At 45.9% G+C, this 18,120-nt stretch overlaps 1 protein-coding gene across 2 annotated transcripts in view; it reads left to right on the top strand.

Annotated features, from left to right (window-relative positions):
* TMEM132B (transmembrane protein 132B) overlaps positions 1 to 18,120 on the top strand; it is a 376,300-nt gene that overhangs the window by 6,069 nt on the left and 352,111 nt on the right. The gene's annotated exons all lie outside the window — the stretch shown is intronic.

The raw sequence follows: 18,120 nt of genomic DNA, 5'->3' as shown, positions 1-18,120 counted from the left end.
GGGTATGTGTGTGTATGCCTGTGACTTTGATGCGGTGTGAGTATTGTGTGTGTGTATGCATTGAGGGCAAAGATGATATCGAGCCTGTGGCAATGGAAGGAGGACTTCCATTGCATTTATTGTAAAGGTCCACAAAATCTCTGGGAACCACAAGGCACTCTGTGTCTGAAACATCTTCCAGATAAGTTCATCTCCCTTCTCTTTCCCTCTCTCCCTCTCTGCATAATCTACTCTTTACCCAAAGGTTCCTGGACGGAAAGCAAACAACCCAAAAACACACATCAAAATATCTCCCTTAGTTGGTCTCTAAGGTGCTACTGGACATTTTATTATTATCATTTATTTTGATCAAAATATCAGTGCTTTTTTCTGGGGGGATGCAGGGGTACGCATACCCCTAAACATTTTGTGAATCTAAGTTTGGCCTCATTGAGGGGCAGTACAGTGGTACCTCTGGATGTGAACGAGATCTGTTCCGGAGCCCCGTTCGCATCTTGAAGCGAACGCAACCTGCATCTGCGTGGGTCGCTATTCTCCACTTCTGCGCATGCGTGTGATGTCGTTTTAACCATCTGTGCATGCACGAGTGGTGAAACCTGGAAGTAATGCATTCCGTTACTTCTGGGTTGCCGTGGGGCACAACCCGAAAATGCTTAACTTGAAGCTACTTCAACCTGAGGTATGACTGTATTTCAATATGAGTAGGAAAATGAGAGTGTCTGTGTCAATTCGCCATGAAATCCTGGACAAAGAGGCCCATCTCCACCGGTTGGTGGAAGAAAAGCAAAGTTGTTGTGAGGCACACCTCAGAGGGGAGGTAATTCTGTTGGCGGGAAGCTACCACAGAGAAAGCCTGCCCCCGGACCCTGTTCTATAGGAACATTGGACTCTGCCTTCTTTTGAGTTAGGCCATTTGGTTCATCTAGTTCAGTACTGTCCACACTGACTGGCAGCAGACATGATTCCTTCCTAACTTGGAGATTGCCTAGCATGCAGAAAGTCCCTGCAACTGAGCTATGGCCCTTCCCTCTCTCAAAAAAAGTAGTGATGCCTTGCACATCTTTGTGTAATCAGCACCTGGGCAGAGAACATAGGAAGCTGCCTTAGAGTGAGTCAGACCAATCAAGCATATATAGATTTTGTTGAATAAACAAACATAAGGGAGCTGGTCTTCAAAGGAGGCTCCTGTAGGTGTGCTGCTTCCAGGTGTGCTTCTGACTTGGGGTAGCAGTTAAGAATGCGGGAGGGAGAGCCAGGCTCCCACCTGGACACAGGTGTGAAGCTCATTGCCTGGCGCTGGGCCACTCTCTCTTCGAAGCTCACCTTGCAGGGCCAATGTGAGTAAGTGTGGGAGAACCATGGATGTCACCCTGAGCTTTTGGGGGGAAGATGGTTGTGAGGCCTTTGCCCTGTGAGCATGGCTCTAAGGCAGTGGTTCTCAAAGGGTGCGGTGCGCCACACTGGCGTGGCAGGAGGGCAGGGCAAGTGTGACAGGAAGATTCAAGGACCACCAAGGAAACATGTAAACATTTCAAGGTAGTGTAGTATAGGATCAAAACAATTTATTTTTGGGTATACAGGCAGAACCAGTACCCATGCTTTTCTTCAAGAGCATTGCCTAGTCTTCTACAGTTCTCCACCAGATATTGTTGTGAACAGGGATTTTAAACTCTGACAAATACAAAAGGTCAGAAAAGGGAAAGGATTCTTTGTGTTGATGAGGAGATGAGAGTTTGTTTGTCTCAAATCAGATGTAAAAAAAAGGAGATTACCTGGCAAAAGCAAGCTCATGCCTCTCATCGAGTTTGTATACAGACTTAAGGTACATAGGTAAGGGGCTCATTCATAATTATATTTTGGGAATGATTCTTGGTCTTATGTAGCTTCATTATTTTTAAAAAACTTTCTGGATGTCCCGTGATCATATTACAAAGTAGTTATGTTCTATGTTATAAATCAAGCACTCCTAGGAGTTGCTTCTTTTTGTGTCCCAATGTATTTCTTATCAATAAAATATCCAGCAGGATTTCTGTTCTCATCCTGAAGCAAAGTTCTTAACTGGAGGTACTATTTCTGGGTTAACCTGAAGTGTATGTAACCTGAAGCGTATGTAACCCAAGGTACCACTGTACTTCAAAGTTTTGTAAGTCACTTTGAGATGCATGTGAATTCTTTTAATTACAATAAATAAAATACAGTGGTGCCCCGCAAGACGAATGCCTCGCAAGACGGAAAACTCGCTAGACGAAAGGGTTTTCCGTTTTTGAGCTGCTTCGCAAGACGAATTTCCCTATGGGTTTGCTTTGCAAGACAAAAACGTCTTGCAAGTTTGTTTCTTTTTTCTTAACACCGTTAATACAGTTGTGACTTGACTTTGAGGAGCAACTCATAGAACGCAGTGTACATAGTAGCCTTTTTTGAGGTTTTTAAAGACTTTGGTGATTTTTGAATCTTTTCCAAAACTTCTTTTGTAGCCATTTGGTAAGTTAAGCTTTTAAAACTTTTTTTGGGGGGTTTGGATTTTGGGTTGGGGTGTTTGGAATTCAAGGACTTGGTGTTGGGAAGGGGTTTGCAAGAATCTGGAAGCTTGTGTTTTTTTTCCTGCATTTTTATGATTTTCTGTGACCATTGGGCCACTCTGCTGTTTTTTAAAAAAATTTCTGGATTTGAATTTCTGTGTGCTGGGTGGCTGGGGGAACAGTTGGGGAGGGGTTTGCAAGAATCTGGAAGCTTGTGGGTTTTTTTCCTGCATTTTTATGATTTTCTGTGACCATTGGGCCACTCTGCTGTTTTTTTTTAAAAAAATTCTGGGTTTGAATTTTGAAATGCTCTTTACAGTATGTGTGACTTTAAAGAGCACTTAATAAACTCTTGTTGTACCAAATTTGGCTTTGCTTGGACTTTTTTTGACCATAGGAACGCATTAATTGATTTTCAATGCATTCCTATGGGAAACCGTGCTTCGCAAGACGAAAAATTCGCTAGACGAAAAAACTCGCAGAACGAATTAATTTCGTCTTGCGAGGCACCACTGTATACGTGTGATCAAGGAAAAGAAAACAGAGCTGGTAACTCAATCAGAGATGCAGTGGGAAACCTCCTCAGACTGGAACCCCCCCCTTATTAAATTAAGGGATTTAGGGGTTATTATAGTATTGCACCCCCTTCTTGTTACTTCAGTTTTGTACTCTCTCTCTCCAGTGCAGTAACTCTGGATCGAAGCATTTGTAAAAAAAAGTTAATGAATGCTGCTTCCCCTCTTCTCTCTCCTCCTCTCCTTTTTCTGTGGCAAAGGACAAAGTTGATCAAGAGGCTGTGTTTTGTGCTTGATACTGGGTATATCTTCCCCCACCCAATTCCTTGCCTTTTCAGCCTGCTTTCCTAATATCTTTGTGGAATTGCGTCGCCTTCCTGAGCAGAGAGGTGGTTGTTGCTGTTTTTTTCCTTGTAAAGAATTACTGAGGCGAAACGTTTGCTGATCTATGTTGACAGTCCCCCCCCCCATCTCTTTAACGTGATGAAAATCTCGGAAGCCAAGTTGGGTGGCGAGAGAGCCATCCTTCTGCCTTCCTTGAACACAATCAAGTTGTTTGAGGCCTAATGGGCTTCTCGGCTTCCTAAACAGCATTGTTAAAAAAACACACAGTAGACACTAAAGAAAAGATGGGAGAGCCGAACTTAGCTGGCAGCCTTTTGAGGAGACTGAGTCTTGCCTCCTCTTTTTCCTCCCCTTCGGATCTTGGTGCGACTGTAATTTATTTCTGTGTTGCTTCACACTGAGTTTGGGACTCTCTGCTCCTCTTTTTAAGAAACCTGCGGGCTTTCTATTAGCAAGCTGCATGCCTCATGTCAGACTCCTCAGTAAAGGCACAGATCCGTGCTTGCTTGTTCTGAAAGTGTTGCACCAGTTTTTAAGCACATGCCTCCTGGACAAACCTAAGTAATCTCTTCCCCTCTTCAGTGGTTTCCTTCTGTTTTGGAATGGATCAAACACTGTTGAATTGAAGGAAGCATCTAGCCATCGTGGTCACTGAAGATTTTTCTTTCTTTAAGAAGCAAGTGGTACCTGTTTGCGGTTCCAGAAGCTATGTATTGATAAAGTGGAGCAGCTGAGAGCACAATCCAGCCCACATGAGTCACAGCAATGATTGGTTTACATATGTTCACAGGATGTACGTGCAGAGTGCTCACACATGTACACACATTGCTTACTGCACACTTTCTGACTGACATCTAAATATGTGCGCTAAACCTCTTCTCACGTAAATACTAAGTTCAGCTTAGTTAGGCTGCAGTGGAACCAACAGTAAATGTTAATCATGGCTTCCCCCAAAGAATACTGAGATCTGTGGTATGTTAAGGGTTTGGAGTGTAGTTAGGAGGCCCTTGTTGCCTTCAAAGAGCTACAGTGCTCAGTGATCAATCCCTCTTCCCAAGGACTGTTGCTGGATTTAGGGCAGTGCAGGTGGTTCCTCAGCAGAGTTGAGGGGGCACAAAATTGAGAAGATCCATAATTGAGAAGATCCATTTTTGGGGTGCCTAATTTTGGCTTTGCTCAGGGCGCCATATTACCGAAGATTGCCAAAGTCTGCCACTGTCAATGACTGGGAATTGCAACTCTGTGAGGTGAATAGGGGTCTCCAAACTACTGTCAGAGGACGCGGGTGGCACTGTGGGTTAAATCACAGAGCCTAGGACTTGCCGATCAGAAGGTTGGTGGTTCGAATCCCCACGACGGGGTGAGCTCCCGTTGCTCGGTCCCTGCTCCTGCCAACCTAGCAGTTTGAAAGTACATCAAAAGTGCAAGTAGATAAATAGGTACCGCTCCGGCGGGAAGGTAAATGGCATTTCCGTGCGCTGCTCTGGTTCGCCAGAAGAGGCTTAGTCATGCTGGCCACATGACCCGGAAGCTGTACGCCGGCTCCCTCGGCCAATAAACGAGATGAGCGCCGCAACCCCAGAGTCAGTCACGACTGGACCTAATGGTCAGGTGTCCCTTTACCTTCTTTAACTACTGTCAGGACCCTTGATGAGCTGCAGTTCACAGGATTCTTCCCCACGACTCTTTAAAGCAGTACATTACTGCTTTAATGTGTATAGTGCAGATGGGGCTTGACTTAACTTGGATCCAACGCAATGTGTTGGTGAACATGCTAACTGTGACCATCCCTTCACACATGCAGGTCATCAGAAGAATCACGTGTGAACTAACATTTGAAATCAATGGGACTTGACTGCAGCTAACATTTAGAGATACGAAGCCTCTTGTTGACAAGTGCTTGTTGGTATTGTAGAAGAAAGCTATGGTGATACTGCATGATGTTAAAGAAATCTGCAAATGGTGACCAGGAAAACCTCTATATCCTGTCAGCCTTGCCAGATCTGTACAAAGGCAATAAAGTCTAGCGCTTTCAACAGCCTTGTCAGTTGCACTCTCTTTATGGGCAGATGGGGATATAGATTTACACCATTTGCTGGTAATCCATTTTCCCCCTCTATGGCTAGTATGTGCTTGAAACTAGTTCAGCATGCTTCTCCGCTCTGCCAACATTTTTAGATGAACTTACCTAGCAAAATTTACTGGGTTAACCATAATTGTGTGATAAGACAGTGACCCAGTTTTGATCCACAAGGAAATACTAACTGGCAGTGGCTCTTCAGGAATTCAGCCAGTGAGTCTTTCCCAGCCCAAACTGGGATTGAACCTGGGATGTTCTGCATGCAGGACAGAAGCTCTTACCCCTCAGCTATGGCCCTTCCTCAAAGGAAGAGGTCAGATTTCCTACTTCTGGGAAAAGGAACTTTCTGCAATTTCTTCCCATTTTCATCCCCCAGCTTATAAAAAATATCAATTTCTGCTTATCTGACAAAACCAACCATGTATCTCCCTGTGTGTGAAAAGAGTGAATGAGTGAGAACGAGAGCGTCACATGGGGAAACTTTTTCTAATCACAAATCCTCCTGGTAAATTCACAGGTCCCGAGTCGCAAATTACATTTTTCTTCCTCCCAGTGGAGTGCTTGGGCTGGTGTTTTATCAGCTCTTGCTGGGAAACGTAGTGAAACAAAACCCATAGTAGCCTGGTCCTTGTTGAGACACAGGCCAACCAAATAGATGTGACTGGGGGTGATGGGAGAAGGGAGGGGATTGTAAGAAGACTGAAGCTGGGAAACACACACAAGGACTCAATTTCCCCACAAAGTCTTAGGGGGCATCAAACTATTTTGTCCCAAGAGTTGAAAGGAAAATGAGGCAAATGTATGAAGTGGAGGTCAGCCTCTGGGTTGGGGAAGCCTTCCAGATTTCAGAGACGAAGGGAGCTGGTCTGGAGGTCCCTAGGTCCCCATTGTTGGTCTTTACTGAGGCTGTGAGCAAATGACAAAGGTATTCTTCTCAGGAGGCATCTAGTTGGTTCAGGCCAGGAGTTGGCATGTTGCCAAAGTTCAGTGCCCTGGCATCATCTACTGTAAATGGGTGACCCTTCTGAGTCTGCCTCTTCCCCCACGAACACTGAATGTCTTCGTCTGTGAGCTAGTACAATTTTAATCCCCCACAGTTCCTCTAAAATAGCATTGCTCTAGACCAGCCTTTCTCAACCTTGGGTCCCCAGATGTTCTTGAACTACAGCTCCCATAATCCCTGACCACTGGCTGTGGTGACTAGGAATGGTGGGAGTTGTAGTCCAACAGCATCTAGGGAACCCAAGTTTGAGAGGCTGTTCTAGGGTCCGGACCCATCAGGGATGTTGCTGTCCTAGGTAGTTGGCTGCTCAGCTGAGAGGACACCAAGTAAGGCAGTTAGGAGGTCCTGATTTGGAGGAGTGCTGGTTCAGGACCCTGAAGGTTTTGGGTCCAGAGGTTCTTGGTGTGAGTTTTGGACCATGGCTAGTGATCATGAAGCAATGAGAAGAGACCGAACGCCTCAAAATCCGTTTGGAGAGATTGTCAGGAGTTTAGCGTTGTCCAGGAGAACTTCCTGGAAATGTCTCCGTCATGCTTCAAGTGCTGAATTATAAAGGGCCTGGGATCTTGCGCTTCAGTTGCTGGCTTCTTCCCAGGGGTGAATGTTGGAGCAGTGTTGGCCTGGTTGAGGGATGGAAATCAAGGTGCATGGAGACTTAAGGGCAGCTGCTTGTCCCTGAATTCTAGTACATAATCTGAGGTGGGTTGCCCTACTTGGGAGTAGGCAGACTCCTCCTCTGAGGTGCTGCTTCTAGAGAACAATGACACTGAAAGTTCTCAGTTTGTGGCCATGATACGTGCCGACAAATGCATGGTGACTGCTTGTTGCTACCAGGGGGTCTCAGAGAGGAGACTGCCAAGGATAGCCTGAAGCGGGCTTTGATTTGGCTGCTGTGAAAAGCAAGATACCTGGCCAGAAGGAGCTTTGGGTCTGAGCTAGCAGACCTCACAAGGTGGTTGTGAGAATGAAGAGGGTCAGCCCCTGAGTGTATCTCTGTTCTCCTTGAAGAAAGGGACTCTGTGTTCTCCCTCTAACAGTGTGGTGTGGTGGTCAGAGTAGGACCTGGGACACCAGGGTTCAAATCCCCACTCTGCCATGAAGCTCACTGGGTGACCTGGGGCCAGTGACTCACCCTCAGCCTGACCTACTTCACAGGGTTGTTGTGGTGAGGATAAAGTGTGTGTGTGTGTGTGTGAGAGAGAGAGAGAGAGAGAGAGAGAGAGAAACTAATATGACACCTTGGAGGAAAGGTGAGATAGAAATGTAATAAACAAATAAAATAAAACAGTATCTGAGACAGAGAGACTTTTTTCCAAGGAGAACAGAGCTACAAACAAGGACCATGCCTCTTTGTCCTCACAGCCACCCTGTGAGGTAGGCTAAGCTGTCAATGAATGGGCAAACCCAGTTCACTGCCATACCTTTGCTGAGTTCCCCAGTTTGAAAGCAAACAGATCCACTTCATTTCAAGCTATACTACACACACGCATACCACCTGCCAGCTCATTATAGCAATCTTTTCTCTGACATCCCCATCTTCTCTGGTGTGGGTAGCTACCATGGTGAAGATAGCTTGTGGGTGTACATCTCTGAGCAGCTATGCTTATGGAAATGTACTTTCAAAATGGTTTTGTGCTGCAGATTTAGCTCAACAAAAAGGACATTTTCCTGCTGCTTTTCTGTTTGGCTATTCCCTTGGGGCTCTGGAAAACCAGCGCTCTGGTTGCCATGCCAGGTGGTGGCGATGTTTTAATGGAGTCTGTTTGCTCACTAGCTTTCCAACTGGTTTCGGAAGAGGCTTGTTGCAGCAGTGGGGTTAGACCTGGTGGGAGATTCCAGAGCCTGCAGAGGGGCAAAACAGTTTGTAGCAGTGCCCCATGGATGAGCATATATGGACCAGGAATTCTGCTCTAGTGGAAACAGTTGCTAGGGAGTGCCAGAAAAGTGAAGTGTGTGTTGCACATTGACAATGAGGTTTGTATGTTTTTATTTACCGTATTTTTCGTCCCATAGGACGCTCTGTCCCATAGGACGCACCTAGTTTTTTTGGGGGGAAATAAAGGAATTCCCCCCCCTTTATTCCCCCCCCAAGCAGGTCGGGGAAACCGAACCAGGTCGAGGAACAGCGGGATGGCGGCGCTGCGCCTCCCTGCTGTCCCCCGAGCTTGTGGGGCTGACCCATGTCTGCCCGGCGCGAGGGGCGCTCTGTTTCAGGGCGCCCTGCCGGCCGCGCGGCAGGCTGCTATCCGCAGCGTGGGGTGCTCTGCGGGGAACTCCTGCAGGGCTCCAACATGCTGTGGATGTCTGCCCGGTGTGGGGGGCGCTCTGCTTCAGGGCGCCCCTCGCGCTGGGCTGCAGGCTGCTATCCGCAGCCTAGACATCCCTGCGGGACCTCCCGCAGGGCTGCCTAGGCTGTGGATGTGTTCCCGAAGCGCCGGGCACTCTGCTTTCAGGACGTCCGACGCTCCGGGAAGCAGCCTGCTATCCGCAGCCTAGACAGCCCTGCGGGAACTCCCACAGGGCTGCCTAGGCTGCGGATGTCTTCCTGAAGCCTGGAGAGTGAGAGGGGTCGGTGCGCACTGCCCCCTCTCACTCTCCAAGCTTCAGCAAAAGCCTGCATTCGCCCCATAGGACGCACCCAGATTTCCCCTTCATTTTTCGTCCTATAGGGCGAAAAATACGGTATTTACTTATTTTATTTTATTTATAAATTGACTTACTGCCCTTCATCCGAAGATCACAGGGCGGTTTGCAACATAAAAATGCAAAATGAAAACACAAAATACACAACGTAATAACAAAACAAAAAAAATCCCAATAAACCCCCTCCCACAAATACGTTTAAATAGACATAGACTGTTTTATCAGCCAAAGTCCTGGTTGAAGAGAATTTTTTTTGCCTAAAGGTGTACAATGAAGGCACCAGGCGAGCCTCCCTGGGGAGTGCGTTCCACAAATAGAGAGCCACTGCAGAAAAGTCCTGTTCTCATGTTACCACTCTCCAGACCTCTTGTGGAGAAAGCGCACGGAGATGGCCCTCAATTGATGATCACAGGGTCTGGGCAGGTTTAAATGAGGAGAGGCAGTCCTTGAATTATTGCGATCCTGTGCTGTTTAAGGCATTGCTGGTTAATCTGTTAATCTCACAGACCATTTACACACTGGCACATGCCCGTTCTATCAGACTTTACAGGACTATTCCCTCAAGCTAAGCTGGATGGGTTGTGTGACTGTTCTTTTACCAACACCAGGGGTGGGGACTGCTTTTCAGCCAGAGGGCTGCATTTCCTTTTGGGAGCCATGAGTCCTGTGGAGATGTCTTGGAGAAGTTGGCTGGATTTGGAAGGGGGCTGGGAGGCGATCAGAGAGTTGGAGCTGGCTGACCCTGGGGTCAGGTCCTGGCATGTCGCTGGAGGGCAGATCAGGACCCCTGGACCCTGAGGCTCGGGGGTGGAGGTTCAGATCCTGGGAAGGGGCCGAGCAGGCTGTCAGAAGAGCACCCCACCCTTGGGTGTCCCAAGCCTAAAACCACATGCAGTGAAGCTGACTCCGGCTCTGCCTCCTACCAGGGAGCAATCCCTCCCTCCTAGGGAGGCGACTTTGAATAAGTCTGATCCTGATCAAGAATAAGTCTGATCCTGATCTGAGGACGCATGCCATCAGTGGCAGTGTGAACAAGCCTTTCAAAGACAGACAATTCAAAGGAGAGCCCGCTTGCTTGTGAAAAGAGCTGCCTGCCCCTTGCACTTCAAAATGAATATTCGGGCTGGGTGTTGCTTGTTGGATCAACATCTTCGCTTACACAGGCAGAGGACCTTCTCGGTGGTGGCACCCACCCTGTGGAACACCCTCCCATCAGATGTCAAGGAGATAAGTAACTACACAACCTTTAGAAGATACCCAAAGGCAGCCCTGTATGGGGAAGTTTTCAATGTTTTGTTATGCTTTTGGATAGGATGGAAGCCATGTTTTATACACATGATAATACTGTGACACCAGATGGCGCTGTGTAGTTCCATCTTTCGCCAACGTGATTTCCCATTTTGAGATTTACAACTCGTTTTCCTGAAACGCTTTATTGATGTGTTTGGATCCAGTCTGGGGCAACTCAGTCAGATGGGTGGGATAATAATAATAATAATAATAATAATAATAATAATAATAATAATAATGATGATGATGATGATGGAGTAGGACACCTCTATTTTCATTGGAGAAATGTTGGAGGGTATCACATTCTCTCCTAGCTCTGACATACCTGTTGTACCTGTGCCCTGCAACCTGACTTATGCACTGCTCTTCCTTATGCCTTAAAGCTTTTGGTAGAAATGGTGCGGAGAACCCCCATTTTCTGCCCTACAGTGAGAGCTGGGGCTCTGGGCAGCCTTCAGAGAGGCGCCCCCCCCGGGTGTGCGTGCAGAGACAGAGACAAAAGTGGATGAAGGAATGAGTGTGAATTTCACCTACTGCTGGTCTCTGGGCACACACCCTCACCCCTCTCCGTCCTGGCCAGCATGAGGCATGATCAGAGTTCAAGGATGCATTCTGCCCAGGCAACAGCACTCAAGAAGGGTGCACAGCAGGGCCTGTGAGAGGGGTAGTTCAGGTAGGTTGTGGCCTGGGGAGAGCTCTGAGGGCCATGTAGAGAAGCCTGCAAGGCCACTTTTTGCCCCTTATACCTGTAGTCTGAGGGACGCGGGTGGCGCTGTGGGTTAAACCACAGAGCCTAGGACTTGCCGATGAGAAGGTCGGCGGTTCGAATCCCCGCGACGGGGTGAGCTCCCGTTGCTCGGTCCCTGCTCCTGCCAACCTACCAGTTCGAAAGCACGTCAAAGTGCAAGTAGATAAATAGGTACTGCTCCGGTGGGAAGGTAAACGGCGTTTCCATGCGCTGCTCTGGTTTGCCAGAAGCAGCTTAGTCATGCTGGCCACATGACCCGGAAGCTGTACGCCGGCTCCCTCGGCCAATAAAGCGAGAGGAGTGCCGCAATCCCAGAGTCGGCCATGACTAGACTTAACAGTCAGGAGTCCCATTACCTTTACCTTTACCTGTAGTCTAAGTTATGCTTAGCCAGAGGGAAAAGTGGGTGAAGCACTGAATGCTAACTTCCATCAGCGATATTTTAGCACACAAAATTAGGAGGGTTCTAATGGGAAGGGCTGTATCTCAGTGGTGGAGCATCTGCCTTGCATGCTGAAGGTCCCAGGTTCTGCCCTCACCACCCACAGCTAGGACTGGGCAAGAACTTGTCTGAAATCCTGGAGAGCCACTGCCATTCAAACGATACTGAGCTCGAGGGACCAATGCTCTGACTTGGTATAAATTGGCTTCCTGTGTTCCTTTATATTTGTATATAAACACACACTGTGCTCCATCCAGGAGGCAGCCCCAGATCGCTGCAGCACAAATTGGGTCCATGCAGGGTGATTCAGGCAGCAAGGAGAGGCAAGGGCGAGAAGGTAATGCTTGCAGGAAACCTCTGTGCATCTTTTTTTTTAAAAAAGATATTTATTAAGGTTTTCAAAATATTACAAAAGAAAAAAAGAAATAAGAAAAATACAAAATAAAAATAGTTAAAAACAATTCAGTCTTTCAATCACTTATCTTTCATTTGCTTGTTTCCCGGACCTCCTCACGCCTCCCTTTTCTGTATTCCAATTCAGTTTGTTAGTTCAGCAAATCCATCCCCTCTTTGTTTATCCTAATCTTCAATCTTAAAGTATTGTAACATTAGATTTTTACCTATTAATAGTCCATTTTTTTCATATTCCCTTATAACATTACAGCTAGAAACCACTTAGTTTCTATCCAACATCATTCTAACATTCATTAATTTTACAATATTTCTGTAAATAGTCTTTAAACTTTTTCCAATCATCTTCCACTGACTCTTCTCCCTGGTCTCGGATTCTGCCAGTCATTTCTGCCAGTTCCATATAGTCCATCACCTTCATCTGCCATTCTTCCAAGGTGGGTAGATCTTGTGTCTTCCAATACTTTGCGATAAGTATTCTTGCTGCTGTTGTGGCATACATAAAGAAAGTTCTATCCTTCTTTGGCACCAATTGGCCGACTATGCCCAGCAGGAAGGCCTCTGGTTTCTTTAGAAAGGTATATTTAAATACCTTTTTCATTTCATTATAGATCATCTCCCAGAAAGCCTTAATCTTTGGGCACGTCCACCAAAGGTGAAAGAATGTACCTTCGTTTTCTTTACATTTCCAACATTTATTATCGGGCAAATGATAGATTTTTGCAAGCTTGACTGGTGTCATGTACCACCTGTATGTCATTTTCATAATATTCTCTCTTAGGGCATTACATGCCATAAATTTCATACCTGTAGTCCACAGCTGTTCCCAGTCAGCAAACATAATGTTATGTCCAACATCTTGTGCTCATTTAATCATAGCAGATTTCACCGTTTCATCCTGAGTATTCCATTTCAACAGCAAGTTATACATCTTTGACAAAATCTTAGTTTTAGGTTCTAACAGTTCTGTTTCTAATTTTGATTTTTCCACCTGGAAGCCAATTTTCTTGTCCAGATTGTATGCCTCCATTATCTGATAATAATGAAGCCAGTCTCGCACTTTATCTTTTAATTTCTCAAAACTCTGCAGTTTCAATTTGTCTCCTTGTTCCAAAATTTCCCAATATTTCGGCCATTTGGCCTCCATATTGAGCTTTTTCTGAGCCTTTGCTTCCATCGGTGACAACCACCTTGGGGTTTTATTTTCAAGTAAGTCCTTATATCTTATCCAGACATTTAACAATGCTTTCCTAACAATATGGTTTTTAAATGCTTTATGTGCTTTAACCTTGTCATACCACAACTATGCATGCCACCCAAAAACATTATTGAAACCTTCTAAATCCAAAATGTCTGTGTTCTTAAGAAGCAGCCATTCTTTCAGCCAGCAGAATGCTGCTGATTCATAATAAAGTTTAAGGTCTGGCAGGGCAAATCCACCTCTGTCCTTTGCATCAGTTAATATTTTAAATTTTATTCTGGGCTTCTTGCCCTGCCAGACAAATCTAGAAATGTCTCCCTGCCACTTCTTGAAACAGTCCATTTTGTCCAAGATTTGCAATGATTGAAACAAAAATAACATTCTTGGCAATACATTCATCTTTATAACAGCAATTCGACCTAACAAGGAAAGCTTCAAGTTTGACCGTATCTCTTGGTCCTTTTTCACTTCTGACCAACATTTCTCATAATTGTCTTTAAATAGGTTTAAGTTCTTAGCGGTCATATTAACCCCCAGGTATTTTACTTTCTTAACCAATGTTAAACCTGTCTCCTTCTGAAACCTCTCTTTCTCAATCGGTGTTAAATTTTTCTCAAGCACCTTAGTTTTTAACTTGTTCAACTTAAATCCTGCCACATGACCAAATTCCTGAATCAATTCTAATACTCTTTTAGTACTAGATTCTGGCTCCTGTAACGTCAATACTAAATCATCTGCAAAAGCTTTCAATTTGTACTGTTTGGCTCCGACCTGTAGCCTCTGTGCCTCTTGCCCCTCTCCTTCTGATTTCATGTTTATTGCACAGTTAAATACTGGGCAAGGCATCTCCTTTGGTTCAGAACCTGGACCCGGGTTGGTAGGCACTGGAGAGTCCTGGGTTGGATCGGGCCCCAAACCTGATCAGGGGTTGGGGGGATGCATAGCCCTAGCATTCAGCCCCCAGGCCTGCAACCCAGGGGGACAGAGAGCCAGGAGAGGTGGTAGAACTGGGGGAGACTTTTGCCTACACTTTTTTTTTTTTTTAAGCTGAGCCGATAGGTCTTTGGCTGAAGGTCTCTAGAAATAGTAGAAAAAGTCCACATTGCCATGGTGTTTCAATTTTTAATTATCATCTTCAATTTGTCAAGCTTGGTCTTGGAGTGCTGTTTGCCAAGATCTGACTCTTTAGCTGATCAATATTCCCTTCTCCAGGTCTTGGGGCTCTGAAATAGTTACATAAAAAAATCGATGGTGTCCAAATTGGATTTGGTGCATTTTATGATTGGGGATGATACGGCTTTGAAGAGACTTTTCTCTAGTTCTCTCTGAGAATCTTGCTGCCTATGCAATGAGGGTGGTGCCTTTGTGGACTGGATACTTACCCCGGCAACACCTCACCCTGCTCTCCATCAAAGCACCCTGGTCCCCTTCTGAATTGGCCCTTATTCGCAACATCTGGACATGACGTCACTCCAAGGTGCAGCCCAGTGATAGTCAAGAACATGTAAGCATGTGGCCTTTACTGCAGCTTCTGCTGGGGACTTTGCAGAATTAATTATAGGATAATAATGGATGAAGGGGCTAATTGCCTGTGTTTCATATCTCTAGCTCTGCTATTTAGCATGTTTTTTTTAAAAACCGATGACGTATTATTGTATCGACAGGCATGCAAATCTGCCCCCTCCTTGTAAAGTGATGGAACCAGGTGGAGAGAGGTAGGTCAGGAAGGGGATACTGTATTTTTTGCTCTATAAGACTCACTTTTTCCCTCCTAAAAAGTAAGGGGAAATGTGTGTGCGTCTTATGGAGCAAATGCAGGCTGCGCAGCTATCCCAGAAGCCAGAACAGCAAGAGGGATTGCTGCTTTCACTGCACAGTGATCCCTCTTGCTGTTCTGGCTTCTGAGATTCAGAATATTTTTTTTCTTGTTTTCCTCCTCCAAAAACTAGGTGCATCTTGTGGTCTGGTGCGTCTTATAGAGCGAAAACTATGGTATATTTTTGTCCTTGCTGGTGCCTTCTGGCCTCTTCCAGTCCACACTCCCCCATTTCTTCTTGGGACTCTGGGGCTCAAGCCAACTTGAAACGATACGCTCCCAACTTCATAGCCCTTGTTTAATGAGTGGCTGTAATCTGAGACCATGGGAAGTGTATGCCTGTAATTGGAGACCATGGGAAGTGCAATTGGGGACCACAGGAAGTGAAATAGCTCGGTGGTAGAGCAGCTGCTTTGCATGCAGGTCCCAGGTTCAGTCTCTCTGTGTTTTTTTAATGGTCTTGTCTAGATAGCTGGTGATGGGGAAGAGATGCTACCAGTCAAGTAGACGACACTGAGCTAGATGGACAATAGGATAAACAGCTTCCTTGGTCTCTAGCAGGGTATCACTGATCTCTCTGGTTGAGGCAAAACTATATGTTCAGGTTTATTCAGTCAAAAAAGGTTTCCAATGCATTTTGAACAGGGTTCTTGCATCTTCAGACAGAAGCTATACATCCCATGACTTTTCTTTTGCTGTGTTGACCTTTTTCCCTGGAGAAAGAACTTTGAGATACATTTGATGCTCTTGGACTGAATAAGTCTCTCTAAACACCCATGGAAGCGTGTTGCTGTTTTGTACATTCAGGAGATCACCTGCTTGTTGTTGGATCTGATCCTAGTGCATGTCACGTTTAGCTAAATATATTTCCTCCTCTATTTCTGTAGAGGGAGAAGAGAGCTTTTTCCTGCAAGAGATGATTTGTTTGCAGTTCTGCTGCAGATCTCATATTCCCTTTTTAAAGGCTTCTCTTCCAAATCTGACTGATGGAAAAAATATTGGGAGCTATTCTTGTTTCAGCGGCTGGGCTGTTTCAAGCATAATATAATTATACTGCGTGCGTTGCAGAATATTATGATTTTTTTATATTAAAAGCACAATGTTAAATCCAGCATCAACCCAGATTACTCACTGCACCTTCAGTTTGCCTGTCACTTAAGAAGTGTTGATTAATCCTACGTCTCTCACCACCTCAGGTGAAGAGAAGAGTGTCACAAGCTGTCCGGTTTTTGCTCTGTTTTCTCTTTGCTTCCAACTCTTAAAATATTCTTGGCTTGGCTGGTTTTGCTCAAGGTCTTTCCCCCCCATTTTGCTTCTTGCACCTGGTCCCCATCAGCCCTCTGTGGTCAGCAACCTGATGATGATGATACCATATCATTATCTATCCACCTTCTATCTAGACTGCTACTATATATTTTGGAAAGTTGTTTGTTTGCCTGTTTGCTCTGCATTCAAATGCCTCTTAAAGGTACAGTGACCGAATTTGGCCTAACGGTTCCTAGAACTGAAGAGAGCAGGCTTTTGCCTCTGTTTGTATACAATCAAGCACCACTGTGGATCCAAATGGCAGGCTTGCTTTTAAAAACTGCCCTGCTATTACCAGATTGGGCAGGGTTGTATATTATTGTTTACCCAACAGCATTTTTAAAAAATGAAATTAAAAACCTTTCTCTCTCTCTCTCTCCCTCTCTCTCTCTCTCTCTCTCTCTCTCTCTGAGTTTCCAAGCAAAGTTGGGCACTTTCTGCTTGTTTTATATCTAGTGTTTCTCAAGTGTCTAAAGGGCTTCATAAAGTTTATGTCCAGCCTGGAAAAGGAAAGCTTAAGAGGAGAAACAGTAGCAGCTTTGGCAAAGATGGCAGAGAAGATTTGTTTTCTGTTGCTGTGCAGCAGAGGGCCACATTCTGTTCTGGGCAGCTTTCCAGGGGCCATATGCCACCGATGGGAGGGGCCAGAAGCAAAAGTAGGTGGAGTAATGACTGTAAACATTGCCTTTCTTGTCAGAAAGTTCTTTCTGATGCTTAGTCGGAATCTTCTTTCTTGTAACCTGAAGCTATTGGTTTGGGTCCTTCCCTCCAGAGCAGGAGCTTGCTTGCTTTTCCATGGGACAGCCCTTTAGATATTTGAAGATAACTATCATATCTCCTCTCAGTCTCCTCTTTCCCAGGCTAAACATACCCAGCTCTCTCAAGCATAAGGCATGGTTTCCAGACAGTGATCATCTTGGTTGCCCTCCTCTGCCCATGTTCCAGCTTGCAATATCATTCTTAAATTGTGGTGCCCAAAACTAGACACAGTATACTGGGTGTGGTCTGAACAAGGCAGAATAGGGCGGTCCTTTTTGCACATCCTTTTCCGGTTTAGAGAGCCCCCTAGTCACCCATGCCTGGACTAGAACTTGGCACATTACCTTTCTATGGGGTTGACAGAATGATATCTCCTGAATTTCTAGGAAGGTTCTGAACAGTGGGGGCTGCTGTCCGCTGAGACTGGTAGGGGGCAAGGCAGGGAGACCTAACAGTAACTGGCACCGGAGCCAATGACAGACAGAGCCAACTAATGCTAGTTTGGTCCCCGTTCTCCTCCTCCCTGTTGAGTTCTACAAGGACAACCCTGAGACCAAGAAGGAGGGACCTGACAGCCACCTGGACTGCACTGGACTGGACTCTGGTGCTGGAAACTGCAGAGCGCTCTTGTGTTTGGGTCACGCTTGCAGGTTTCCCACTGGGAGCACAGGATTCTGGACTAGGCGGGCCATTGACTTGATCCTACAGGGCTCTTCTTATGTTCTTAAGAAGGTAGGTAGATGAGGACCAGCTGAGGGAAGGCTGAGAAAGGCAGACAGAGGCTAAAGCACTGGATTGGGATCAGGCAGTGCTGCCATTTGGCTCCCTTCCCCCTTTTTTGGGTGGGGTGGGGGAGGGAAGCTCTGTCAACAAAAGCACCTCCCCACCTCCCAGCCCCCTGCTAGTTTTGAAGACCTTTCAAAACAGACTGCGGAGCTGAGATTTATGCCCCATTTTAAGTGCAAGGGGCTGGTCTCAGGTCCTTATCGCCTTGCGGGTTTGGTAATAAACCCATCAGTGGGTGATTTAAGCTTCCTTTCCCC

This window comes from Podarcis vaucheri (genome assembly GCF_965113315.1).
Source record: "Podarcis vaucheri genome assembly, chromosome: 16".
NCBI classification, from domain to species: domain Eukaryota; kingdom Metazoa; phylum Chordata; class Lepidosauria; order Squamata; family Lacertidae; genus Podarcis; species Podarcis vaucheri.
Note: the sequence above shows the minus strand (reverse complement) of the source record. Positions and strands in the feature narration are given on the sequence as shown.